Consider the following 27,697-nt stretch of genomic DNA (forward strand, 5'->3'; position numbering starts at 1 on the left):
TTTTTTTTTTTCATTTTTGTGATTTCAACTTTTATATTTATTTTTTTAAAGATTTTATTTATTGGGATGCCTTTAAAAATCTTTTTTTTTTTAAAGGAGAGATATTAGGGGTGCCTCGGTGGCTTAGTGCTTGAGCATCTGCCTTTGGCTCAGGGCATGATCCTGGAGTCCTGGGATCAAGGCCTACGGCAGGCTTCCTGCATGGAGCTTGTTCCCCTCCCTGTGCCTCTCTACCTCTCTCTGTGTCTCTCATGAATAAATAAATAAATAAATCTTTTAAAAATGATGGGGCTAACTGGAAAAAAAAAGATACACGTAGAATTTTTAAAACAAAAAATATAAATACAGAAAAAAATGAAAACTCAATAAAGATTAAATAGCAGATTAGAAACAATTGAAGCAAAAATTGGCTAACTGAAAAAGAGAGCTTCAGAAATTAACCAGAATGTAGCATAAAGAAGGTAAGATAGAACAAAAGGAAAATGTTTAGCGTAAGTCTAATTACAGTCTCAGAAGGAGAGATTAGAGAGAATGCAAGAGAGGCAATATTCAAAGAGATCATTGCTGAGGATTTTCCAGAAGGGTGAAAGACAAGAATTTAAAGATATAGCAAAAAACGACCTATGCCGAGGAAGATAATTTCTTAAATATCTAAACCTAGTTACTTTGTAGTGAAACCCGCAGAACACCAGAGACAAAGAAAACATCTTTTCTCAGGCAGAAAAAGGCAGATCATCTACAAAGGAAGAGTAATCAGAATGGCAGTAGACGGTGGATTAACACTTTCAAAGCTTGGAGACAAAACAGCGAACAGCCTAGAACTGTGTATCCATCAAAACCATTTTGCAGGGACGCTTGGGTGGCTGAGCGGTTGAGCATCTGCCTTCGGCTGGGGGCGTGATCCTGGAATTCCCAGATTGAGTCCCACATCGGGCTCTCTGCATGGAGCCTGCTTTTCCCTCTGCCTGTGTGTCTGCCTCTCTCTCTTTCTAAAAATTAAAAAAAAAAAAAACACATTTTGCAAGTATAAGAATGAAATGAAGATGTTTTCAGATAAATGAAAACTGAATTTGCCACCAGTAAGCCTGCAATAAGGGAATTTCAAAATGATCTTATCTTCTCTGGGGTTCCCCCCCAAAGTAAATTGACTAAATGAAAGTTTATTTGAGAAGTGACCCCAGGAAACACTTGCAGGCAAGTAAGTAGGGACGTGAGACAGAAAAGTAAAGGAAGCCAGAAGAGATGCATTGTCAAGCAAGTCACTACCAGGAGCAACTGAAGTTTCATCCGACTGAGGAACTCTGGAGCCTGGGGCTGGTGTAGGGTGGAGTCAGAGTTCTCTTACCCAAAGGGCAGGAGCGCTGGGATATACACCACCCCCTTCAGAACTCAGATGTGTGCTGCTCCCAGGAGGTCTTACTCCTCCACAGTCCTGCCTACACCTGGTAGGAGCAAAGGGGATGCTTGCAGAGAGGCAGATGCTAAGAGTTGGAAGCAGAACTGGCTGAGCTTGGAGATGGTTAAGTGCTGAGGTGATGTGGAAGGGCCACTGGCAAAGCCTACTACCCACAGACTGCAGAAAAACTGCGAAACGATTGTGCAAGGGAAGGTATAAAGAATAATTAGTGACTACAACCATGTAGATACATCTAAACTGTCGGTATAGAATGAGAATGTTAGCATCTACTTTATAGTCCAACACAAAACCGAACTAAAATATTGGCAACCAGTATATTTTAGGGTCTACATCACTATTATGGGCGAGAAATTAAAAGTTAGGAACTGGGGTGCCTGGGTGGCTCAGTTGGTTAAGCATCTATCTGCCTTTGGCTCATGACCCTGGGATCCTTGGCTCAGCAGGGAGCCTGCTTTTCCCTCTCCCTCTGTCCCTTCCCTCACTCACGTGTGCTCCCTGTCAAATAAATAAATAAAATATTTTAAAAATGTCTTTTGTAAGTCAAGATTTCCAAAATAATGAATCATAGCCCACCTTATTGCTCATATATAAATTATTGTTTCTTTAAATTATTGCTTTTAAGAACAGATATTAAGAACTATTTTTATTTTTTAAAGATTTTGTTTATTTATTCATGAGAGACACAGAGAGAGGTGCAGAGACACAGACAGAGGGAGATGCAGGCTCCTCTCAGGGAGCCCGATATGGGACTCGATCCCCAAACTGGGATCACACCCTGAGCTGAAGGCATATGCTCAACCGCTGAGCTACTCAGGTATCCCAAGAACTATTTTTAAAGCTTATTTAACTTATCTAACTGGTAGACCCCAGGACCCTGAAATCATGACCCGAGCCAAAGTCAAATGCTCAACCCACTGAAGCACCCAGGTGCTCCAGGACGGGTATATTTTGACATTGGGTTTTAGTGGCTATCATGGCTGATAAAAGATACTTTACCGAAGTAAAGCAGACCCAGAGGAAGAAGTATGCTTATAAATCGTGATAAGCATTATTTCTTCAATCCCACATACTCATTATGCAAGGATTTTTATTGAAATTCACCTAGGAAATTTCCATGTTCTCTGATTTCAATCAGTGGTGATAGCATACTAATCAGAAGGGGCTGATTTACAGGGCTTTTTTTTTAAAAAAAAAAAACCAAATGAGTGCAAACCCCACTGAAGTTGTTCATCAGAATAATATTTAAACAAATTAGAAAACTATGTTTCTGAAGTTTTAAGCAGGCTATGTCAGGAGCCATATGGGTAGGAGGGTTAAGGTCCTCCAGTCAAGAGGTAGGTATAGAAAGAGGGATCTGGGGATCCCTGGGTGGTGCAGCGGTTTGGCGCCTGCCTTTGGCCCAGGGCGTGATCCTGGAGACCCGGGATCGAGTCCCACATCGGGCTCCCGGTGCATGGAGCCTGCTTCTCCCTCTGCCTATGTCTCTGCCTCTCTCTCTCTCTCTCTCTCTGTGACTATCATAAATAAATAAAAATTGTTTTAAAAAAAGAAAGAGGGATCTGAGAACAAATTTGACAGGATTTGGTGATAGCATATGGAAGGAAAGGGAACAAAGAGAAAAAGTCTGGGATTATAAATCCTTGAATTAGTGAGATTCTTTCAGGTTGCAAAATGCAAGAAATTAATCCAAATATCTCCATGAACAGGATTAGATTATAAGGATACATGGAAACCTAAAGGGGACTGGGAACCAGCTCTGAACTGCATTGCAGGCCTCATGAAAATGTCACTCAACATTTCAAACGTGGCTCTGGTCATCCAGTATCCTCTCAGGGCTTGGCTGCAGTTCTCCTCAGGGGCCAGATTTGTGATTCATTTCCTCAGAGCCTGCTGTCTCTTGGTTTTTCCCTCCCACCCTCCGTGGACTGACTTCAGTCCTTTCCCTGTCCACCTCACGAATCCTGCTTCTTCATGGTTTCTATTGCCTCATGACTCTTCTTCACTACTTTCTCCATTTCTCTCTCTAATTCAACACCAATCCACTCATTCAGCATCCCCTCTCTGTCTCACAGTTAATGTCTCAAGGGGAGATAATCTGACTGGCCCAATCACCACAGTGTTGGCCAAAGGTCTCAGCCAGCCTTTAGATGGCTGCCTCCCAGCAGGTGTTCGCCTGGGTTGGTGGGTCATATCGCCCTGGCACAAATTAAAGCCACCTATGCAACCTCTTTTATTTTTTAAGGATTTTGTTTATTTATTCATGAAAGAGAGAGAGGCAGAGACACAGGCAGAAGGAGAAGCAGGCTCCATGCAGGGAGCCCAATGTGGGACTCGATCCAGGGTCTCCAGGATCACGCCCTGGGCCGAAGGTGGCGCTAAACCGCTGCGCCATCCAGGGCCACCTGCAACCTACGTTTCTGATGAAGCAGCAGAGGACCTACAAATAGGCTGCGGATTTACAAAGAAGCTGAGGTTTGGCATATACATGAGATGGGTACTGAGTCGGGTGCTGATATAGTCAGTCCATTATAGCTTGGGAGACAGGAAGATGGGATATTCTGGATGTGGCTTATTATGAAACTAAAACCAGTGACATGCATGTGTATATTTCACTTAACACTTGAAGCTCTACTTTAGGTATAACATAGGAAATAAGAATTTAAAAGTTACTATTATTACTAATAGGAGCAGAAGTATGAGTTATCATGAGGTTAAGACCTTAGACCTTAGAACTAGACTGCCTGAGGTCATATCCTCAGCACTGTCACTTATTGTCTGTGTGACCTTGCTCAAATTACCTAACTGATCTGTGTGACACTTTTGTCTTCTGTAAAATGTGTATGATGAAGCCTTATTGGCAGATTATAAGAATCAAATCAATTAATATATTTAAATCACTTAAGCAGTGCCTGGCATGTAATTATCACTATATGAATATTTGCCATTTTATTTTCAATCATGAATTAGATTGCAACTACATTACCCCCATCCATGCATCATATCTGCCACTTTAATCTCTTGATTTTTGAGTTTGGCCTCTGATTAAATATTATCTTGCACTGTTTTCTAATTATTTTCTGTTGCTAGTCTTGGCTCTCTAATAAGATTTTATACTTTAATATGTGTAAAATAAATTCCTTACTCAGAATTTTAAAACTACTCTTTGTTTTTATTGCACAGCCAATTCTAGGACTTATCTCTCTGATAATGAGAGGGTCAAAATTCTGGGAAAGGAAATAATTCTTTTATAATAAATACTTTGAAATCTTTCTCTTCTTATTTTTGTTTCAAGATATTTGTTATATTATCATAGTTTGATTCATTTCCCTCTGGAGAAGGTCAAGTTCCCTGGAACATTTGATGCCATCATTTAGAGATGAAGTAGATACTACATGTTTATTAAAAGTGCTACACAAGATTGATTCAGAAACCAGGAGGCATGCATTGATATTTTTTGCATCAGTAATCTTATTGGCATGTCTGTATACTTGAACTTGAATGCTGGCTCAGATGAATCTTTTACACAATGATCAATAGTTGGTAGGATTTGTTTCAAGTTTTGAAACTGCAATGTTCCACTCTATTTACAGATGTACATTTAAGCAAATTTTCATGATGTCATTGTATTTTGAGATTGTACACCCTAATTGTGAGACATAATCTACATGGCAACAACCCAGTGGTTACATTAACCAATGGATCTGTCACTCTTGGGACATGGGATCAGCCTATCTTTGAATTGAACCCCAAATTTTCCTGATCCTATCAATGCAATGATCTTCCATAGCTTCACCTTCAAGGAATCTAGTTTGGAGCTTGTGCAGCTCTCTTCTCTTTCGTCTCTCTCCAGGGTCAGTCACTGAGCCAGAACAGTAACCCATAGACCATCCTTCTCTGCAAAGCCCCAGGAGAAAGAGACAGCATTCGTGCCTTCCCTGGTTTCCTTCTCAGATGGCCAAAGTCACCAGCACAATTGCTCACCCTCTTCACCAGCATTATCGCTGTGTCAGTCAGCAGGTCAAGTGCTTTCGGTCTTCCCCATTGAAGCTGGCACAGGTCAGAGGCCACTATTGATGGGAGAGAGGGAAGCAAGGAATTTCAAAGCAGATAGAGGCAGGGCACATATTTCCCAATTAATATCATAGGGAAGTGACACATTAAACAAAGATACTTTATTCATTCCCATCTTGATACCAACACTGAAATCTTTTAGATCAGTAATGGTAGCTACCAGTACTAATAGTAGTAGAGTGTTCTCCTCAGTGTGTGTGTGTGTGTGTGTGTGTGTGTGTGTGTGTGTGTGTGCCCCAGGATCTCCAATACCTGAAATCAGGTCCAGTGGAATCACAGAGCCATGATACCTTCCAGCAAACTCAAATGTCCACACTCACAATGTGCAGAAATACAAATATGTAACCCTCCACATCATCAATACATCATTTTTTAAGCCAAAATTGTGTACTTCATATAATTCTGGGTGCTGAAGATTTCAAAATGCACAAGATATTTTTCCTGCCTTGAACAAAGTGTAATCTCATTACAGAGCTAAGACTAGCAACAGGAAACATTTTGAAAACGGTGCAAGATAGCATTTAATCAGAAATTGTAACTTAAATGAGAGAGACCAAAATGGCAGATACAATGCACCCTGGGGTATGTGGCCTTAAAGATGCAGTTACTCTCTCTGGACCTCGATTTCCTTATTGATTTTTTAAAATATTTTATTTCTTTATTTGAGAGAGAGAGCTCACATAGCAGAGGGGAGGGGCAGAGGGAGAAGGAGAAGCAGACTCCATGCCAAGCAGGGAGCCCCAACACTTGATCCCAGGATCCTGAGATCATGACCTGAGCTGAAGGCAGACGCTTAACTGACTAAGCCACCTGGGCTCCCCTGATTTTTGTTTTTAGGTAGGAATAATATTAATCCCTTACTATCTGTTGAATGATTCTGTGATGCACACATGTAACAAAAAGAATGTGGCAGCACTTTAAAAAATTCTTAAATGTAGGACATCATTATTATTACTGTAATTATTGCCATTATGATTATTAATATACTACTTGAAGCTCAGAAAGGGGAAGGGATACTGGTACTCAGGGAAACCTGCCCAGAGAAGAAAGTCTGGAAACCTGAGCCAGCTCTGAAGGATGAGCAGGATTCGGAAGGGGCACAAACAGGCTTGAAGGGGTGGTGGGGAGAACAGTGTGTCCAGAGGCAAGGAAGGAAGTGTCAAGGATAGGAGGCATCAGTCAGGTGCCTGTTAGGCTGAGCATAAGGACTGCTTAGGGTATAAATAGAACACATATTTGGGTGAATGAGGAGGCTGACCCAGGGCAGATCTCACCATCATGGTAGAGCATGGGTCCCGTAGCTAGAAAGGGATACATTGGCATTTCCTTTGTTCAAGACTAGTGGTTTGGGGAAAAAAAAAAAAGACTAGTGATTTGCTTAGAAAAGGCAAAGTATACTTACCAGAGCAGATGTCCAGAGAATTAAAACATTTAATTCTGGACATTACTGGATGAACTGAATCCATACTACCTGATCATTGTCTGTTATCACTGCTACCACTGTTCCCCAAATCCTTTCTGCTCCCAATGACCTCATTCTATGCCAACCAATGGTCATTTGTCTTCATCCTTCTTGACTTCTGCTGAGTCTGTGCCTGGTCCTTACTCATGCCACGTTTTCACAGAAGGCTGTATTGTCCACTCAGTGCTGGGAACAATTCCACCCCTGATTCCCAGGGAAATAGCTTCATAATTCTGCCTGAAATTTAAACCACTGAGATATTGATACCTGTACACCAGTCTTTTCTTTCAAAATACAAATACAGGGATCCCTGGGTGGCGCAGCGGTTTGGCGCTTGCCTTTGGCCCAGGGTGCAATCCTGGAGACCCGGGATCGAATCCCACGTCGGGCTCCTGGTGCATGGAGCCTGCTTCTCCCTCTGCCTGTGTCTCTGCCTCTCTCTCTCTCTCTATCATAAATAAATAAAAAAAAAAAAATTTAAAAAAAAAAACAAAAAAAAAAAACAAAATACAAATACATCCAAGGTGGCTAAGGAAGGCCAAGACTCACACTTCACTGTTCATGATTTTAATTAATTTTTCTCCTACCATCTACCTTCGAGCTGCCCTGGAAGGGATGAAGAAATGCTTGCTTGACAAGTTTAAGTGGAAGTTAAAGTTAAGTGGTCATTGGGAAGATGAGCGACTCATGCAGGAGGGCTTTGGTCAAATGAAAAGCAGAACGAGGATACCAGAGACGAACCTAATTTTCAGACTTTGGCCAGAACTCAACTTTATCCATGTCGTACACATATCTAGGTTTCCCCCTCCTACCCCTACATCCACCCCAGGCTGTTCTTCCCCTGACTGACAGCACCAGAAGGGAGATACCTTTCATTCCTCAGAGCAGCTTCAAATAAGAATAAATACACATTCTTTATTTCCCTCCAAACAAGTCCGCAGGGCTCTCAGAAGGCAATCCTTGGCTCCTTTTCAGGACTGATCTCAGAGTTTCAGTTGCAAATGTTTAACTGCAAATTACATCTGCCTCCCCCGACTCACCCACCCGTGAGCCACAGGGAGTGAGTGTTACCTAGCTCTGGCCTGATTAAAACTTGGGTTTATGTAAAAATATAACTTCCAGGACCCACCTGTTCTAGAATGTTCTTCTGCTAGGATAAGACTGAATCACATGGCAGCTGAGGAAACCCTTCTCTCCTTCTTCTCATGTTCCATCATTGACCTCTAAAATAGTGACTTCTGCCTACACTTTGTCCTCTCCAGGAAAGTGAGAAAGTAGCTTCTAGCTCTGCCTTTTGGGGAGGAGTGACTGAAATGGCCAGGGAGAAGGGTAAAGGTCACACTGCTTGCTCATTCTCTCCAGCTGAGACCTGCCTGCACCTCCTCTCTGATTTTGTTCCTGTGAAGCAAGTGGACCTGGATGGGGGTGCAGGCCTACCTTCCGGAGGCTGTCTCTCTGGGCCTCTCTCTGAGTCTGATAGGGAGTAAGGGTAGAAATCCTTTCCTGCAGAGGCAGGTCAAGTATGCTCTACAGAACAGCTTTCCCTACCTACAGGTAGAACTGAAGGCCTACCTGGTCCCAGGTACAAGCAGGGTTCTCTAGTCCAGCTTTATCATTAATGAAAAAAAATGTAATTTTATTCCTACCAGTTTTGCATGCCTATTTCTCAACTGATTCAGAACAAGAGTGGGGGAAGCACATGATGGACTGGGTCCCTAAGATTTCAGTGGTGTTTTAGGGAGAATTGCTTAGCCTTCTATCCCCTTGCTTCTCAGTGCCCTTTGAAGAGCAAGAACCTATTCAGATATATGTTCTTAGAGATCAAGCCACCATTTTTACCTCTACCCTAGTCTTCACCACCCCCCATCCCCATTTGAGATCTGGGGTTTGTCAAAAGTGTTCCGTGGCCTAGAGAACACCTAACGGAGGACCCAATCACCCTCAAATTACAGCCTGTTCTGCTCCCTGTTCCTCGGGCTCTGATTTGGGGCACACTGTGGATTACCAGGGTATTTGCAATGCTCTAAGGGCCTCATCCCAAGATACACTTAAAACCACTTATGTGGTTTCCTTTCATAGTTATCAATATTAAGAAAGACTGGACCATTTAAAAAATATACCATTTGTTATTCCCTCTTCTTTAGGAAAAAAACCAATGTGACTTCTGTAACTTATTATTTATCAATAGGATGTTTCATAAGAGTAAATATTTTTATCTTTCAAGCAAATGTTTGATGGAATACCTTTAAAGAAAGACATTCTTACATTACAAGTGTTTCTTATATTACAAGTTTAGAACAGTAACTCTAGAATTCTATTACATTGTCAGAGTTATTTGGCACAAACTATTATTGCAATGTCTCATAAAAAGCAATGAGACAAAAAAATAACCATTGTTTTTATGATCACAATATTGGCTAGCTGGTATCATGGCCATATTCCAATTAGAATAATTATATTCCATCTATATATTTCTACCTATGATTCAGCTGGACTGATCTGTAATAGGAAAGGTCATATCTCAGAGTTTTGAGGTCTCAGACTTAGTAAAATCTCACTCCATTCCACTATAGAAGTGTATTCTAAAAATTGATGATAAAACAATTTTAATAGTCCCATTTTGGAGCTGACCAAATTCTTCACCATAAAGGCATTTATGCCAACATTTATTTGCATGACTTGAGGTAACATGATATTTAAATAGAAACTACATATTTTTCTGAGCTATGTTGCTCTAAGATATTACTATTAAAATTTCTGAAAAAGAAAAAAATTCTGAGCAAACATGTTCTTATATCTGGTGCTTAGAGCAAATACTTAAGTACCTGCACTATTCTGAACACATATGAATGCATGACAATTCTGTCTGAAAATATTTGAGAAAGAATTTTGCTCAGTCATGAAAAATGTACATGCTAACAGAAATCTGAGATTAATTGTGTCAGAAGGTTCTTCCTGGCCCCACCAATAACCCAGGACTGAAACATTTGGCATCTTCTGTTGCCTCCTTTCTTTTTTGTTCTCCCATATATTGGTAGTTTCTAAGTATCACAAAATCTTTTTTATGTGACCTTCCCCATTGCTGTCTCCTTTTCATTCCTTTGGTCACAGCTTTGTCATCCTTCACTGGCATTTTTGTAAGAGACTTCTAATCATAGTACTGTCAGACCCAGGCAAGAGGGTCCCTGCCTTGGCCCTCTTCTTGCTGTGCCCTTCCCCACAAAGCGATAATACTGTAGAATTCAGGGACATATGGTATATGGGCCTCTGTTTTTACTCTTGCCTGAGCCCTATTAGCCTTAGCAAAAGGCCGGTCTTACTGGCCTCCCTATGCCCCAAATTTTTCAAGATGAGCCTTAGAGTCTCCTGCTCCTAAAGCACAGTGGGGACACATCAGTGGTATCTTGGGTTTCATCTCTAAGAATCTTTGGAAATGTGCTTCTGTGTTCTGCCCTCAATTATTTATTTTGTGTCATTCACAAAGAGCTAAAAAAGAGAGCAGTGAATTGAAATGACTAACTGCATTGGTGAGTCTATCAACATCTCAAACCAATCAAATTACTGAGGAGTCCAGAGTCACATTTCTAGGAACACAGAGAACTACATATGAGCAGAGACCAAGCAAACCAATCTGCCACCGATATTTGCATAAGCCTCACGCAATACATTACCTCACTTGACCCTTACAACTACGCTGGTAAGGCAACTAGGTGCAATATCGTTCACAGTTATAGATGAGATAACATGCTTAGAGCAGGGGAGTTAGTTGCGTAAAATTAGCTCATAAATGACGGAGAATCCTAAGCTCTGACTCCAAATTTTTGCTTCTAAGAGGTACATGATCCAGGCTTACTCTAAGACTCATACATGTGCTTTTTTATACTTGCAAAACCCACTCTAGGAAACTACATTTGGCTTCCAGCTCCGGTTTGGCACTGACGAATGTTTCTTGGGGGAAGTTGTCCAATAAAGGTAAGCCTCAGTTTTCATCTTTAAGATAAAGGAGTTAAAGTAGATGATCTCTAGGGCTTCTTCCAGCCCTGTGGTTCTTTTACAGTCTATACCCCAGATTGCATTCCACACTTGTGAAAGTGGCCCTCAAACCTGGGCAGTACCACTGTGTTATATTAATGAGTCTTTATCAAATGGCCCTGGGTGTCCTCCATCCTCGTAGGTTAATCAGATCAAGTGGCACCGGTTTAATCAGAAGTTAAATGTGAATGCTGGGGAGAAAATGGCAAATCAACAGTACTTTTTTTTTGCTATTTCCAAACATTTTTAGGGGCAAGGCCACAGGCAATATTTTCCATAGTATTCCTGTTCCAAGGGATATTAACAGGATCTTCTTGAAAAGGGAGGGGTTTTTTTGTTTTGTTTTTGTCACTTGGCTAAACAATATCAAATTAGTTTCCTTTGTAGAGAACCCTTTAATACTTATAGAGATTATTAATTATTAATCTCCAGGAAGAATATTTCTCACCTCTTAAGAATTAATGCTTGCAACATAGCTTTGGAAGACATTTGGGGAAACATTTGGGATGCACTGATTGTTGCTAGCACCTCAGAATTTATACCCAAATCAAAATGTAGCTTTTGGTGATGGCTAAATGAGATATAAGATGATGAGGTTATTTGTTTGTTCCCTCATAAACCCAAGTGCAAGAATTTACCTGCCTGCATGTCAGGTCTTCAGATACTCCCCCTAGGAGATAATATACTTAATGCAATGCCTAATCAGATCTGGCATGGTAATTGGGGGGAATGATACTGGTTGTTTTAAAAGTTCCCCAAGGGCAGCCCCAGGTGGCTTGGCAGTTTAGTGCCTGCCTTTGGCCCAGGATGTGATCCTGGAGACCCGGGATTGAGTCCCACGTCAGGCTCCCTGCATGGAGCCTGCTTCTCCCTCTGCCTGTGTCTCTGCCTCTCTCTCTCTGTGTCTCTCATGAATAGATAAATAAAATCTTTAAAAAATAAATAAATAAAAATAAAAAATAAAGGTTCCCCAAGAGGTCTGTTGAAATAAAATTCTGGACTGGATGTAATCCACGGAAGGAAGTCTTCTTATTTAATATTCTTATTATTTACTCCTCATTTTTAAAATCTAACCCAGCATGGGGCTTGACCTCACAACCCTGAGATCAAGAGTCACATGTTCTATTGATCTAGGCAGCCAGGCACCTCTCATTAACATTTTTCATCAAACTTAACTCCAATGACTTTTAGCTATTTTTGAAAGTCAAATCTATCCCTGTGGCAGACTGTATTTTGTGAAGATGCCTGCAATAATTCCATCCCACAAATTCTTCCTACAATGAAAGCTTGAGCCAGATTATAAAGATGTCAGGCACTCTTTTTTTTTTTTTTTAATTTTTTTTTTAATTTGCTTCAGACAGAGATAGAGCATGAGCAGGGGAGAAAGGCAGAAGGAGAGGGAGAAGCTGACTCCTTGCTGAGCCAGGAGCCCGACAAGGGGCTTGATACCAGGATCCTGAGATCCTGACCTGAGCTGAAGGCAGACACTCAACCATCTGAGCCACCCAGGCACCCTATGTTGTGTACCCTTGCTCTATTGTTGTGTCTTACGCTCTTGTGACCCTCATTCTTGGAATCCAGCTACCATGATATGAGGAGGTCCAAACAAGCATGTGCAGAGAGACCACATCGAGAGACCATGTGTAGGTGCCTAGTCAATCACCCACATCAATTGCCAGACATATGAGTAAAGATGTCTCTTGGGACACCAGGGTGGCTCAGCAGTTGAGTGCTGCCTTTGCCCCAGGGTGTGAACCTGGAGTCCTGGGATCGAGTCCCACATTGGGCTCCCTGCATGGAGCCTGCTTCTCCCTCTGCCTGTGTCTCTGCCTCTTTCTCTGTGTCTCTCATAAACAAATAAATAGAATCTTAAAAAAAAAATGAGTAAAGATGTCTCCATCATATTCCAAACTTCAACCATTGAGTCACTCCACCCTTTTTCCCAGCTGCAAACCTAAAATCACAGAGCAGAGGCAACCTGTCCCCTCTCTGCTGGGTCAAAATTCCTAATGCACAGAATCCGTGATCATAATACAATGATTATTTTATGACCTTAAATTCAGGGTGGGGGCAGCCCCGGTGGCGCAGCGGTTTAGCGCCGCCTGCAGCCCGGGGTGTGATCCTGGAGATCCTGGATCGAGTCCCACCTCAGGCTCTCTGCATGGAGCCTGCTTCTCCCTCTGTCTGTGTCTCTGCCTCTCTCTCTCTGTGTGTCTCAATAAATAAATAGAATCTTTAAAAAAAAAAACTCTTAAAAAAAAGTTCAGGGTGGTTTATTAGGCAGTCATAGTAACTAAACAATCAGCAATGGATAAAATGTGTTCCTGCTGAGGAAATTCAAAAGACTGTGCCAAAAGTTTTATTTCGTGAATGTTTAGAATTTGAGATTTATCATCCTCGCATCTTGAACCTCTTTGTATTAGAGATGTTTAGATTTGGTACCCAAATCACCAGCATTTAGCATTTGAATTTCTCCAAATCATAAGTTATTGTTAAACAGAAAATGTCCAGGGATTTTAGAATCCTAAAACGATCAGCATGTGCAACTCAACGTTTAGAAGCAGAGCTCATGAAAACAAATGCTTTGAGGAGCCTAAGAGATAAAACGAGTGAAGAAGAGATGTGGCCTAGGGAAAACAGGAGCTTTTCAACCAAATTACTAGTGTGTGACTTCCATGGGAAAGTCACATGGTCCCAACTTCCCTTCTGAAACTTTTGAGGAAGCCCTATTGGCCCACTGCAATCCCTGCCTTGCACCAGATCCCTTTTACAAGCTCCAAAGGACACTTAGAGCCCTGGGACATCCCCAGAATCTGAATTCTTTTGATGTTGAAACATAGATTCAAAGGTCATTCTCAAATTAAACTCACTGAGCCTGACAAATATGCTGGTGCCACAGGGTAGTCTTGATTAGACTCCTCAGCAAAAAATTAGTCTGAGAACGAGAAATAGGTCATTTGCTCTATGGGATCCCATCAAGTTTCCAGGAATAAATCCTTTTATCAATTTCATAAATTTGGTTTGGATTCCTGAGAATTCTGGGCTCTGTGAGCAACAGTTTGTCTCTCCCACCAACACTTCAGAAATGTACATTCATAGTAACCTGTGAAAAAACAAGCAATTCCTTGTTTATTGTTTTTTAAGATATATTTTCAATCAATAGATTATTATTTTAATGATTGTCTTCCCTTTTAGATGGGAAGCTTCCTTGGGGGAGGCTTTGCCTGTCTTGTTTGTTCTTGTATCCCCTGCATTCAACACAGTGCCTGGCACACATTAAGTATACTTACAATAATACTTAGTCAATGAATGAACTGTATCCTACTCATTTAGTCCATGCACATACAGTAAACACCTACTGTGTGTCAGGTATTGATCTTGGAGGTGGAGGGGGGATGCCTGGTTGGCTCAGCAGTTTAGTGCCTGCCTTCAGCCCAGGGCATGATCCTGGGGCCCCAGGATCGAGTCCCACATTGGGCTCCCTGCATGAAACCTGCTTCTCCCTCTGCCTGTGTCTCTGCCTCTCTCTGTGTCTCTCATGAATAAATAAATAAATAAAATCTCAAAAAAAAAAAAAAAGTCTTGGTGGTAGGATAACGTTATGAGCAATACTTTGGCCCAACTCTGGGCCAATACATAGAGGCCCAACTCTGCCTTGGGGCACTTAAAATTTAGTGAGGGGAGTGGCCTGGAGAGAAATACCCAAGTAAACAAATACACTCAATAATTTCAGGTAGTGCTAATAGCTCTGAAGAAAACAAAGCAGTGTCTGGTGATTGAGGGGAAAATCAGGGCTATTCCTTAGAAAGACTCTTATCACTAAGCTAATGAATGATGAGGAACCAGATATCTATATAAGGGAAGAGCAGTTAACAGTGAGATGAGTGTTCCAGCAGCAGGTATAACCAGTGCAAAAGTCCCAGGGCAGGATTTGGCTTATTTAGAGGATATGATATGTTGAGAACACAGAGTAGCTGGACCACAGTGGAAGAGGTCATGTGACTGGGGATAAAGTTGAGATGCTGGCAGGGGCAGAACAGGAAAGGCCTTGGAAGCCACAACACAGTGGGATTCCAGGGCTGCAGAGCAGCAAGCTATAACAGGAGTCAAAGGAGCCTGTCCATTGTCGTGGACCTAAAATAACATATAAATGCGCATATATGAGGAACAGAAACCTCACTAGTTACAGCTGCAATCTTTCAGGTGCTATTCTCAGACCAGGATTCTGAACTTAAGGACACCTGCTGCCTTTCTTTGGGATCAGCTGCCAGCAATATAGCACCCTGGGGGCTGGTCGGCCACTCACTAGCTCTAGAAACTTGGAGTTCTGAGTTCTTGTGCGGCAGATATCAACCTGATTCAACATCATAATCATTATCATTATCTCATTAAAAAACAGCCTCAACTCCTTTACTGTAGGTTGAAGGAATCAGACTGCAGTATCATCAGGAACCAGGCCTTAACAACAAAACTATTTGGGGTGGGCCAGGCTGTCACAGTCCAAGGGCCCCCTCTTCCAGTAAGCCAGGGCCCCAGGCCTCCCCCTTTAGGGACTTCCTTCTGGGCTGCTCCTACCACAGACCCCACCCTCTGCCTATTTACACCAGAAGCAGCAATCTAGATGGGCCTAGCTGTTGTCTCCAGACTCCGGTTTTGTCTTCTGTGGCAGAGAATGCTTCTGGCCTTGGTAGAAGGGACTTAGGAGGTATGTGTCCAGAGAAGCGGAGGAGTGAAAGGGGGATGAGGGTGTATGGGGGTATGTGGTGGGGTGAAGAGGTTGAAGAGATTAAGCTGGATGGAGGGCTCAGCTTTGTAATGGGATGAGGTAAGAGAGATCTGGAATATTCCAGGGAGATAAAGCAGAGATTTGGTGCAACCTTGGGAGAGGTGAACCAGGCCTGTATACATTGTTATGTTAAAAGATCACTGTGAAAAAATAATCTATAACTTGACATTTTGTAACCAGTAGCTTGGTCCTTTAAGAGAGACAGCAGAATTCAAGCTTTGGGGCAAAGTTCTGCAAATACATGAAAGATGTTATGTGAACTTTTCAATTCAGTAGTAACCACTTTACTACGTAAAGTCCAATGATTTTGCAATGATAGATGATCAGCAAGAGCCGTGCAGGTTAATAAATACTGACAAAGGAGCTCCAAGCTAGCTACCATGCCAAATGTAAAATTTCAAAATAATCGATCACAGGGTTTGGGAACTAAAAGGGAATTTAGACATCCTCTAATCTGGAGGAGGCAAGACTGACCCACTTGCCTAGACATGTTTTGTATCATGAAGGCCAACTGGCAGAGCATGCTACCTCCACTGACTCAGTTGTCACCAGTCCCTAACGCTCACCTCCTGTCAGCCAATGCCACGGAATTGTGTTACATGGCTAGGCCCCATAGAACTTGACATTGTGACCACTAGTCAACCAAGAAACCCCATTTTGCTAGGTAGAAAGGGAGAAGACTTGTATGATGTGTTAATAAAAACATTACCTATCTGCAAACAATTGGATAATACTGGGGTGAGTGACACAAGGTTTAAAGTGAAACGCTAAAGCCGAATTTGCTCAGGGCCCTGGAATAGAAAAAAATATATCATTTTGAATCGGTGCTATATTATTTCTTTCCTTAAAGAGTTTAACAGAAACTGTCTTCAATCCCAACAATTTTGTGGGGTAGATTTTACAAAATAAAATTATTTCCTCTTCAAAGACTGAGAAACGGAGGCAACTTCAACACCCATACTTTGATTCAGAAAAATCCTCCAAATCCTGACCTCTGTTATGAAATTAGTAGGATAAGCAAACGTCACAAATCTTTTTTTTTTTGGGGGGGGGGGCGGGGGGACAGCAAAGCAAGGTTTTTTGAACAATAGCAAAATGCTAGTCAAAGCTCCTGAGGAGGGATCCCTGGGTGGCGCAGCGGTTTGGCGCCTGCCTTTGGCCCAGGGCGCGATCCTGGAGACCCGGGATCGAATCCCACATCAGGCTCCCGGTGCATGGAGCCTGCTTCTCCCTCTGCCTGTGTCTCTGCCTCTCTCCCTCTCTCTGTGTGACTATCATAAATAAAGAAAAATTAAAAAAAAAAAAAAAAAAAAAAAGCTCCTGAGGAGGGAGGGAACCCGAGAGGGTTGCCCACAGACATCACAAATCATGCACTGCAAGCAGGTGTGCCCTGCTGGTTAACAACAACCATCCTCTCAAGTGCTGTGGTTCGCCAGGAATCTGAGGATAAACTTTCTAGCAAATGATAATGGTTGTGGGGATTACTCCTTTCCTCTTTCTTCCCAGTCTTTACATCTCAGGAATGTCTCCCTTTCTTTTTCTCAATTCCTCTTTTTTCCAAAACAAGAAAACCCAATTCCTTTCTGGTTTGGTTTTGGTTTTGTTTGTCCTTTACAATTATGGGTTATACTGATAAGTTAACTGATCACACTTTAGCATAAATACATTTGCATGTTTGTGTTACCCTGGCCAATTATTCACATTTGAAGATTTTGTCACAAATGAAAAGCTTTGCTGTCCAAAGGATTAAGATTCAGGTGAGAAGTTTATTTTGGGTAGGGGGTAGGAATCTGATAGCCTTGACTCTTGAGGCTGGATAGAAAATATACTTGATTTACCGTTTGGAACCTGAAAGAAAGTCCTTCTCCTTTTCCCCACCCTCTTTTCTGTTGAGGAAGCAGGAATTTGAATTCCCTCACCTGTCAGTGAAAGGAGAAGGTTCCAGAAGGAGTAGGATGTTATGGTTGTAGAATCACAGTCCCCAAGCTTCGGAAAGTGGGACTGACCCCAGCTTCGCTCAGAGGGATTAGCCTACCCTTCATTTGTTCATTTTTCTTTGTCCTATTTACTACTGTTCTAATTTGATAGTCACTGTGATTTTCCCAGGGTAACTCCACTCCTTTCTTGAAGTCCCAGAAAACATCTGTAAACCTCCTGGTGTTTCCACTGTCTGCTGATAAGGTTTCTGTGGCACAGAGATAGTGTGAGTTGCAACTAAGATTTTCCTGGCAAAGTTTATCCTAAACAAAACTGCTCTGGGACTCACATGTGAAAGGCAAATGAATTTAACAATGCGATTTTGTGTCTTTAATGAGCACTTCTTACAAACATTCTGTTATTAAACTTTTATTTACTGAAACATTGTAAGAATAGGACAGAGAACTTCTGTATATCTGGTACCCAGATACACCAGTTTTTCAACATTTGCCACATTTGCTTTATCATTCTCTCTGCCTCACACCCCTTCGTGCTATTTCATTTTTTTCTGGATCATTTGAGAGTATGTAGCAAGTATCATGCTCTTTCAGTGTATATTTCCTAAGAACAAAGACATTCTTTTAAATAATCACAATAAAATTAACAAATTCCAGAAATTTAATCTTGTTAAAATAATCAACAATCTGATTCCAATTTTGTCAGTTGTCCAAATAATATTCTACTCTCCCCGTAAAATTATATCCTGTCTCTTTAGTCTTCTTTAATCTTGAATAATTCCTTAGTCTGTCACGACTTTGACATTTTTTAAGAATGTAGATTATTTATTTTATACGTTCTTTAATTGGTTCATCTGGTATTTCCTCATGATTAAATTCAAATTATACATCTCTGGCTGGATTATTAGATTGATGATTTTGTGTTCTCTCCAGATTCACATCTGGAGTCATATGGTATTTGTCTGCATCTACTAGGTGATAATGATTTTAACCACCCAGTCATTGTTTATTTCTTCTCTGTATATTTATTACTTGTACACTTGGAATCAATAAACAGTCTTTGGAAAGACAGTTAATTCATCCAAATACCCTGCTCCTCATCAAGCTTTCTCTCCTACATTTAGCATCCATTCTCGTTAATCTAAGATTGTTCAAACTGATCTTTTCCATGATGGTTGCAAAATGGTCATTTTCCAATTTTACACCACTGCCTCCACATTTAATTAAGCAAGATCTGCTGTGAGGAAGAGTCTTCCCTTCTGGGCCATTTTAAGTGTATTTACAGCTGTCTTGATAAAATTCACATATCATATACTCCACCCTTTAAAATCTACAATTCAAAAAAAATCTACAATTCAGTGGGTTTTTTTATTATGGTAAAATATATATAGTATGAAATTTACCATCTTAACCATTTTTCAGTATACAGTTCAGTGGTATTAAATATATTTGAACTGTGCAACCATCGCAACCATCACTATCATCCATTTTAATAACTCTTTCATCTTATAAAACTGAGATTCTGTACTCATTAAACAGTAGCACGTTGTCCCCCAGGTCCCCAGCAACCAGCCCCTGGCATCTACCACTATACTGTCTGTGTCTATGGTGTTGACAACTCCAAGTACCTCAGTGGAATCATACAGTATTTGTCTTTTTATTTCTGCCTTCCTTCATTCAGCATGATGTCCTCAAAGTTCATCCCTGTGGTAGTATGTTGCAGAATTTCCTTCCTTTTAAGGTGAAATAATATTCCATTGTATGGATATGCCACATTTTGTTTATTCATCTATTAATGGGCACGCGGTTTGCTTGCACATTAGCTATTGTGAATATTGCTAAGAACATAGGTGTACAAAGATCTCTCCAAGACCCTGCTTTCAATTCCTCTGACTATATATCCTGAAGTGGAATTGCTAGATCATAAGGTAATTCTATTTTTAATGTTTTCAGGAATTGCTATACTGTTTTCCATAACAGCTATGCTATTTTACTTTCTTACCAACAGTACACAAGGGTTCATGTTTCTCCACATCCTGACCAGCGCTTCACGAAGTATCTTTTTTTTGATAGTAGCCAGTCTAATGGCTGTGAGGCGATATCTTATTATAGTTTTGATTTGCCTTTCCCTAATGATTAGTGATGCTGAGCGTCTTTTCACGTGCTTATTGGCCATTTGTACATAAAGATGAGAAATGTCTATTCAGGTATTTTGCCCAGTCTTTGAATTGGGTTTTTTGTTTTTTTCTTGTTGAATTTTAGGAGTTCTCTATATATTTTGGATATTAATCTCTTATTAGATATATGATTTGCAAATATTTTCTTCCATTCTCTGGGTTATCTTTTCACTGTGTGAATAGTATCTTTTAATGCACACAGTGTCTTAATTTTCATGAAACCCAGTTTTTCTATTTTTTCTTTGTTTCCCTATGCCTTAATGTCATATCTGAGAAATCACTGTCAAATCCAGTTTCGTGAAGTTTTGTCTATTTTTTTCCTAGGAGTTTTTTTACATGGTGTCTTACATTTAGGTCCTTGGTCCATTTTGTGTTGATTTTTGTGTTTGATGTTAAAGATGATAAGTACTGCCCCATTGGATGAAGCAAGGGTAGCAAAATCTTGCAAGTCCTGAATCTAGGGCTGATGGGTAAATGAGTATCCATTGTGCTATTCTATCTTCGTGTATGTTTTTTTGTTTTTGTTTTTTCTGTCCCATCCTACTATGCTCCCCCATCCCAGCCCTGCCAACTCTGGGTTGTTACTGTCTGGGGATAGGTCTGTCAGGGAGGTTCCATTGACTGAATGGTGAACCCCATGAGGGACGTGGGCTGTCATGGTCACTACCGTGTCCTCAAGCATCACCCAGCACAGTGTGACAAATGGTTAAACCAGTGAATGAGCACATTCTCTGTGTAAAGAAATCATCACGTCAATTTAAAAGAAAATACTAAATATTGTATATCAAGTTTCTTCTTTGGACCAAGCTTGTGCTCTGCATTATTATTATTAATAGTGGTGATTAGTAGTAGTAGTAGTAACAACATCAAATAAAAAATGAATCCTGACAGGCCATGAGGTTGCTTGCTTTTCTTTAAATCCTCCACCCCCAATCATGCTCCCTCAATCCGTCCTCCCCCTAGTCCTATTGCTTCCATCTCTCCTCCATCTCCAACTCTTCATCCATTACAACCCCCCTCTCCTCTTCAAGGAAATAAAGGACTCAACACAATGAACCAACTAGCCCTAACAGACACATACAGAACACTCTACCCAAAAACAATGGAAGACACATTCTTCTCAAGTGCACACAGGACACTTTCCAGGACGACTATATAGATCACAATGTAAGTCTCAAAAGATTGAAAAATTTAGATATCTGGGGCACCTGGGTGGCTCAGTGGTTAAGTGTCTGCCTTTGGCCTAGGTTGTGATCCTGGGGCCCTGGGAGTGAGTCCCACAGCAGGCTTCCGGGAGGAGAGATTTAAGAATCTTAAAAAACAAAAACAAAAAAAAAAAAAAACCACAACAGGACACTACTATTCTCATCCCAGAAAGACTAAAATTTAGAATACTGAAAATATTGAGTATTTTTAAGGATGTAGATCTCCATATTGCTAATGGAGGGTGCAAAACGACGTAAACTCTTTGGAAAATCATTTGTTCGTTTCTACTAGGGTTAAATGTGCATTTGCTTATGAAACAGCAATTCTATTGTTATTTCTAACAGAAATGAATGCAAATGTTCTATCAGTTGTACATTATATTCAAAGCAGCTTTATTCATAATATCCAAATGACGGAACAACCCAAATGTTTATCGATAAATAAATTGTGACACATTTATATCATGGAATACTACCCATCAATTAAAAAAAAGAAATAATTGGCTCTAGCAACAAGATGGAGAAATGTCAGATACTGTGTTTATGAAAGCCTGACACAAAACAGTTGTAGCGTATAATTCCGTTTATATAAAGTTTAAGAACAAGCGAAAGTAAAAGGTGTTTATGAAAATCAAAATAGTGATTAATGCTTCAGGAAATAGAATGAGAAGCACGTAAGAGAATCTCATGGGATACAGGAAATATTCTATAGTTTTATCTCAATGGTGGTTATCTATACGTATGTAAAAATTCAAACTATACGCTTAAGATTAGGGACTTTATGCACTTTCCTGTATGTATTATTACTAAGTATAATAAACTTGGTCAGATCCTCAGAAGTGGTAGTACTTTGGGAAACAAACTATGGCATAACCATTTGGCAAATGATTTTAATATGGTCCCAAACAGTGGACCCAGTGGGAAGAATAAAGTTATTTTGGGGGAGTAAAAGAATGAAAATTGAAGTATTTTGAAAGTAAAAACACACTGCACAAATGCACAGTGTTAGCACAAGCATGTCCAGCCTTGGACCAATGAAAACCTGAGTTAAGCCTGTGTCTCAAGAATCACTGAACACAGTTATAACATTGGCCTCAGTACATTTTTTAAAGTTTATTTTTATTCAAATATAGTTGTTATATAACATTGTATAAGGTGTACAACATGCTGATTTATTTTTTTAAAGATTTTATTTATGTATTCATGAGACATACACACACACACAAACACACACACACACACAGGCAGAGACACAGGCAGAGGGAGAAGCAGGGCTCCATGCAGACAGCCCCATGTGGGACCCGATCCCAGGACTCCAGGATCATGCCCTGAGCTGAAGGCAGCCACTTAACTGCTGAGCCACCAAGGCATCCCCAACATGTTGATTTAATATATTTATATATTCCAATATAATTACCACCTGAACACTAGCAAACACCTCTGTCATGTCTATTTCCTATGTTCTCTCTTCTTTATCACGTGTGTCTTCACACCCTTAGCACTTGGGACTGAAGAACATCTTGTTCCTTTCTGCAGGGGATGGAAAAATATCTTTGAGGGAGATCATTTGGCGAGAGAGAGGGATTCACAGGGGGCCATCTCTAAGGCCCACATTCTTGTCATCCCAGATAGGTTCCCCCAATGCAACCTTAAGTCCCTACCTCCACCTACCTCCACTGGCTTGTAAGGCCCTCAGTGTTGCTCTGATACAGTCTCCTGTCTCCTAATTCGTCTTCTTGTTTTAGATCTCTCCACCCAGATTCCACTGTCCAGCAGTCAGAATGACTTACCCAAAAAGCAGCTGCACTGAAGTGCTTCCCTTTGTCTCAGAATAAAATTCCAAACTGGTGGTAAACAGCCTTATCTCCCCCACAGGCACACTACACAAGTTCTCAGAATGTGATATCAAGTGGAAATGTCCCCAGGTTACGATCACCTGGCTGAGAATTCTAAGGGTGTCTTTTTTTTTTATGGTTGATCATTTGTATATTTTTAAAATTTAAATTCAATTTGCCAACATATACTCTAACACCCAGTGCTCATCCCATCAAGTGCCTTCCTTAGGACCTGTCACTCAGTCACCCCATGTCCCTACCCTCCTCCCTCTAAGGGTGTCTTATTCTTGCCCCCTACTGTTGCATCTGAATTTTGGGTTCGAGATTCTGAAGGATACTAGTGATGTCAGCAGCAATTCTGTCATTTTCCTTCCTGCCTTTGTCTCCCTGAATTGTGAGCTCTACAGTTTCTAGATTTCCAAACCTAAAAGACATTAAGCACTAGACATGGGCCTTCCCCAAACACAGCTTCCTCTTCTGTAGTGTTCAGAATATGTATGAGTGTGGCATCAAGTACTTTATTCTCAACATAGAAATCCTTCAGAATCTGAAGTTTAGATCTTTGGTATGAAATCAGATCAACTACCAGGGGAGGAGGGTAGATACCTATTTTTCCTCCTACTTTCATAGGTATAACACTACAATCTTCTTGGAAGGGCTATATACGTGCCAAATTAAAACTTGCTCAGAACCAGATTATGTTAAACTAAAAATCTCTCAGAAGAAATAGGGAAGAATGAAAACATGTATTAAAGTCATTGTGTAGGGGTGCCTGGGTGGTTCGGTCAGTTAGGCATCTGCCATTGGCTCAGGTCATTACCTCAGGGTCCTGGGATCAAGCCCCGCATCAGGCTCCCTGCTCATCGGAGAGCCTGCTTGCTAATGGAGGCTTCCTCTGCCATTCCCTCTGCTTGTGCTCTCTAACTTTATCTCTCTGTCAAAAAAATAAATATAATTTTTTAAAAAGTAAATAAAGTCAGTGTGTAAAATGCCCAAACTTGGATATTTCCTATGCAGCACTAGGTTTGTAAGCCTGTAATACATAATCCACAGTGCAAAGGTTCAAAACGATCATTCAAGACTTAGCTTCAGGGAGTCTCTAACCACTCCTTGACATGAAAAATGTTGTGAGTTTATGTATTGGGGGAGAAAGGGAGTCTAGCTTTTAGATTCTCAAGGGGATCCAGGACCTCTTTAAAAACCAACAAAAATAAGTCTTACAGTGATTAGGCTTATTATTTATACCTAGAAGCAACTACTCTTCATATTTACCCAGAGCACATGCAAAGAAGTGACATCTAGCTGATTGAATGCTATAGACCAAGATGCTCACAATTCCTGAGCACAAAGATAATTGATAATATTGTTGTTTTAGAATTGCTTCTCTCCTTTATTGGGAAGAAAGTAAGACAGACTTTTGGCTTGTTTTACCTGTCCCATGGAAATTATCTCTGGTTCAGTTATTTAGTTCTTTTTTATTATTTAATTTTTAATTTTTATTATTTTATTTAATTTTTTATTATTTAATTTTTATTTTTTATTATTTTTAAAGATTTTATATATTCATTCATGAGAGACACACAGAGAAAGAAGTGGGCTCCATGCAGGGAGCCTGGTGTGGGACTCATTCCTCGGATTCCAGAATCACTCCCTAGGCCGAAGTGAGATGCTCAACCACTGAGCCACCCAGGCGTTCCTGGTTCAGTTTTTTAATATACTTACCTCATATAATTATTTCTTTAACAAAAGAAAACTCTAATAAAAGGAAAGATTATCCTTGCTTGTGGTTAGAACATCTAATTGTCATCAAAATATCAGTTCTTTCTATAAATTTAATGTGATCCCAGTAAAATTACTAACGAGGTTTGGGGTTTTTTTCTTCTCCCTGGAGCTAAATAAGTTACTACCAGAATTCATGTAGGAAAATAAGTACACAACAAGAACTAGAAGGCTTGAAGAGGAAGACCTGTGATGGGATAAGGGGAAGGGACTAGTCCTATTAGATAAGTAAAACATACAAAAAGCTTTTATTCTAAAAACCATGTGCCACTGGAACAGGAATTAAAGTGATCAATGGAATGGGAAATCCAGAATAGTCCTAAGTATGTAAGGAAGTCAAATATATGATAAAGATGATTTTTCAAATCATGAGGTAAAAAAAATTTTTTTTTAATGAGGGTGGGTTGATACCACAATACTACTGGATAGCCCTTTAGAAAAAGATAAATTAGATCCTTTCTTTGCAGAACTTCCTTTAAAGTTTAAATGCACCAGGAATCTAAATGTAAAAAGGTCAAACCACAGTAATACTAAAGAAAACATGGGTAAATTTCTCTATATTGTGGGTATAGAAAAAATATTTTTTTTCAATCTTATTTATTCATGAGAGACACAGAGAGAGGCAGAGGGAAAAGCAGGTTCCCTGCAGGAAGCCCAGTGAGGGACTCCATTCCAGGACCCTGGGATGGTAACCTGAGCCAAAGGCAGATGCTCAACCACTGAGCCACCCAGGTGTCCCTCCTGTTGTGGTCTTAATTTACATTTCCCTGATGAGTCCTATAAGGGCCGGTTGGAGTTTGCCTCCTGTTTATTCCCCATGTGTTTATCCTCCTTTTCCAAGTTTCTGTTCAAGCTTTTTGCCCAAAAGTTTGGTTGGCTTTTTCTTATTGATTTGTAGGAGTCTTTTTTTGGTGGTTCGGAATCCTTTGTCAGATATATATATATTACAAATATCTTCTAGTGGGGGACTTGCAAGCAGATTTATCTATAAGTAAATGGAATTTCATGATCTTAAGCTGAGGACTATCGGAAAACTGAGGGGAAAATCTTGGCCTATTTCATCATGTTCTCATAAATTAAAGAAGTAAGTCCTGATCTCAGATCAATTTTCTTAAAAGGTATTTTGTTCAACTAGCCATTTTTATGAAGTATCTGTTAAAGGCTTCTAGAGATTCCAGAGTAATTAAGATGGTCTCTTCCCATGAGGTATTACTGTTGAGCAAGAGAGGCAAGCAAGTCAACCAAAACTGCCATAGAATGTGAAAAGACATGTATAATGTGCATTGGAAATGTGAATGAAGGGAAAACTAATCTGGCCTTGAGAGGAGGCAATACTGGAAAAGGATGAGTTTTGAAGATGTGACAGGAATTTTCCATGGGTGGGTAGGCCTTGCAGGAAACAGGAACAAGAGCCCCTGGCTGGCTCAGTCAGTAGAATATGTGACTCTTGATGTCAGGGTCCTGAGTTCAAGCCCCGTGTTGGGTGTGGAGACTACTTTAAAAAAAAAAAAAAAAAGGAAAAGGAAAAGGAAAAGGGACTGTAAGGAGCAAAATGCCCAGAGGAATGAAAAGGCCAAGTGCCAGGAGCAGTGGGGGTTGGGAATACATAGGAATTAAAAGGAATCCAGTCAGGTTGAATTACAAGTATTTCTTAATTATGATATTCTATTAGTACATTTTTAAAAGATCTAGCGGAAGACCTAGTAATTATCATAATTTCAAAGTAATGATTATAGATGATGAGGTACATGTTTCAACTGTAATGTGATATGAAAATATCTGTAATTTCTATTAATGACTATCATGAGTTCCTCTAATACTATGGTTTGTTTCTTACATTCATAATCAAAGGAAATGCTAAATTTCAGTCAGATGTTTTAGTGCAAATAGAAATGTACTTTTCTCAATGTCACAGATCTAGTGAAGTCTGGGTATGCATCTCAGACTAAGATCCCTGTGATTAGAAGGACACCCTGACGATAAGACAGAGGTAGGACAGTTAGGCCATTTCAGTGGTCCAGATGGGCCTGAATGGAGGCTGAGGTAACAGGCGGAGGGCAGTGGCTCATATTTGGAATCAAATCCAGGTGTGTGTGTTGGAAGCAGGTGGGGAGATGGTTTGGAAAGTGGGAGAAGGGAATGCCCAAGAGGAAACTCCCTCAGGTTCCCAGCTTGGCTAAGAGAGATGATGGCATCCCAAACTACACTAGCTTTTAGCTGGATTGTAGTACTTGTGTACTAACTAGCTAGTGAGGTCTGTTCTTGCCTCACTAAGGTCTAATTTCAACAGAGCAGTCAGTGAACTTTTCAAAGATAAGTAAGATTACATAATGTCTCTGTTCAAAGCCATGCAATGGTCAAAGTCCTCCCAATAGCCCTTAGGGCCCCATGTGACCTGGACCTCCATCTTCTCTCTCATCTCTTACTACTCTCACCCCCATGAACTCCCTGGCCTCCCCCATTTACTATGATGCAGCCAGTTGCTCTTCTCAAGTGTGCAAAAGAATGTTCTTGCGTTGGGCATCTGCACTTACTCTTCCTTCATCTGAGACAGTCTTTCTTTAGACAGCCACATACTAACTTCCTTAACCTTCTTCAAGTTACACCAGTGAGATGTATCTGACAACCCTCTTTAAAATAGCCTCTCCTTAGGCACCTGGGTGGCTCAGTTAGTTAAGCATCTGCCTTTGGCTCTGGTCATGATTGGGGGGTCCTGGGATCGAGACCCACATTGGGCTCCCTGCTCAGCCAGGAGCCTGCTTCTCCCTCTCCCTCTGCCCCCTACTTGTGCTAGCTCTATAAATGAATGAATAAGCAAGCAAGCATGCAAGCAAGCAAGGCTTCCTCAAGTCTCACTTATTCTGTTCTATTTGTTCCTGCCTTCAGACATACCAGATCACTTACTCTGTTTGTTACCTACCTGTTTTCAGTAGAATAGAAGCCTGTTGCAGACAGGGACCTTTGTTTTGGTTCCTGTTGTGCCAAACCTCTAGAACTGT

At 40.6% G+C, this 27,697-nt stretch overlaps 1 protein-coding gene across 1 annotated transcript in view; it reads left to right on the plus strand.

Moving 5' to 3' along the window:
- The first annotated feature begins 10,731 nt into the window (after window positions 1–10,731).
- FAM214A (family with sequence similarity 214 member A) overlaps window positions 10,732–27,697 on the plus strand; it is a 124,168-nt gene continuing 107,202 nt past the window's right edge. Inside the window, exon 1 of the mRNA XM_041730826.1 lies at window positions 10,732–10,922. The gene's annotated coding sequence lies outside the window, so the exon portion shown is untranslated. The remainder of the gene's footprint in view (window positions 10,923–27,697) is intronic.

This window comes from Vulpes lagopus, chromosome 2 (assembly GCF_018345385.1).
Source record: "Vulpes lagopus strain Blue_001 chromosome 2, ASM1834538v1, whole genome shotgun sequence".
Lineage (NCBI taxonomy): Eukaryota > Metazoa > Chordata > Mammalia > Carnivora > Canidae > Vulpes > Vulpes lagopus.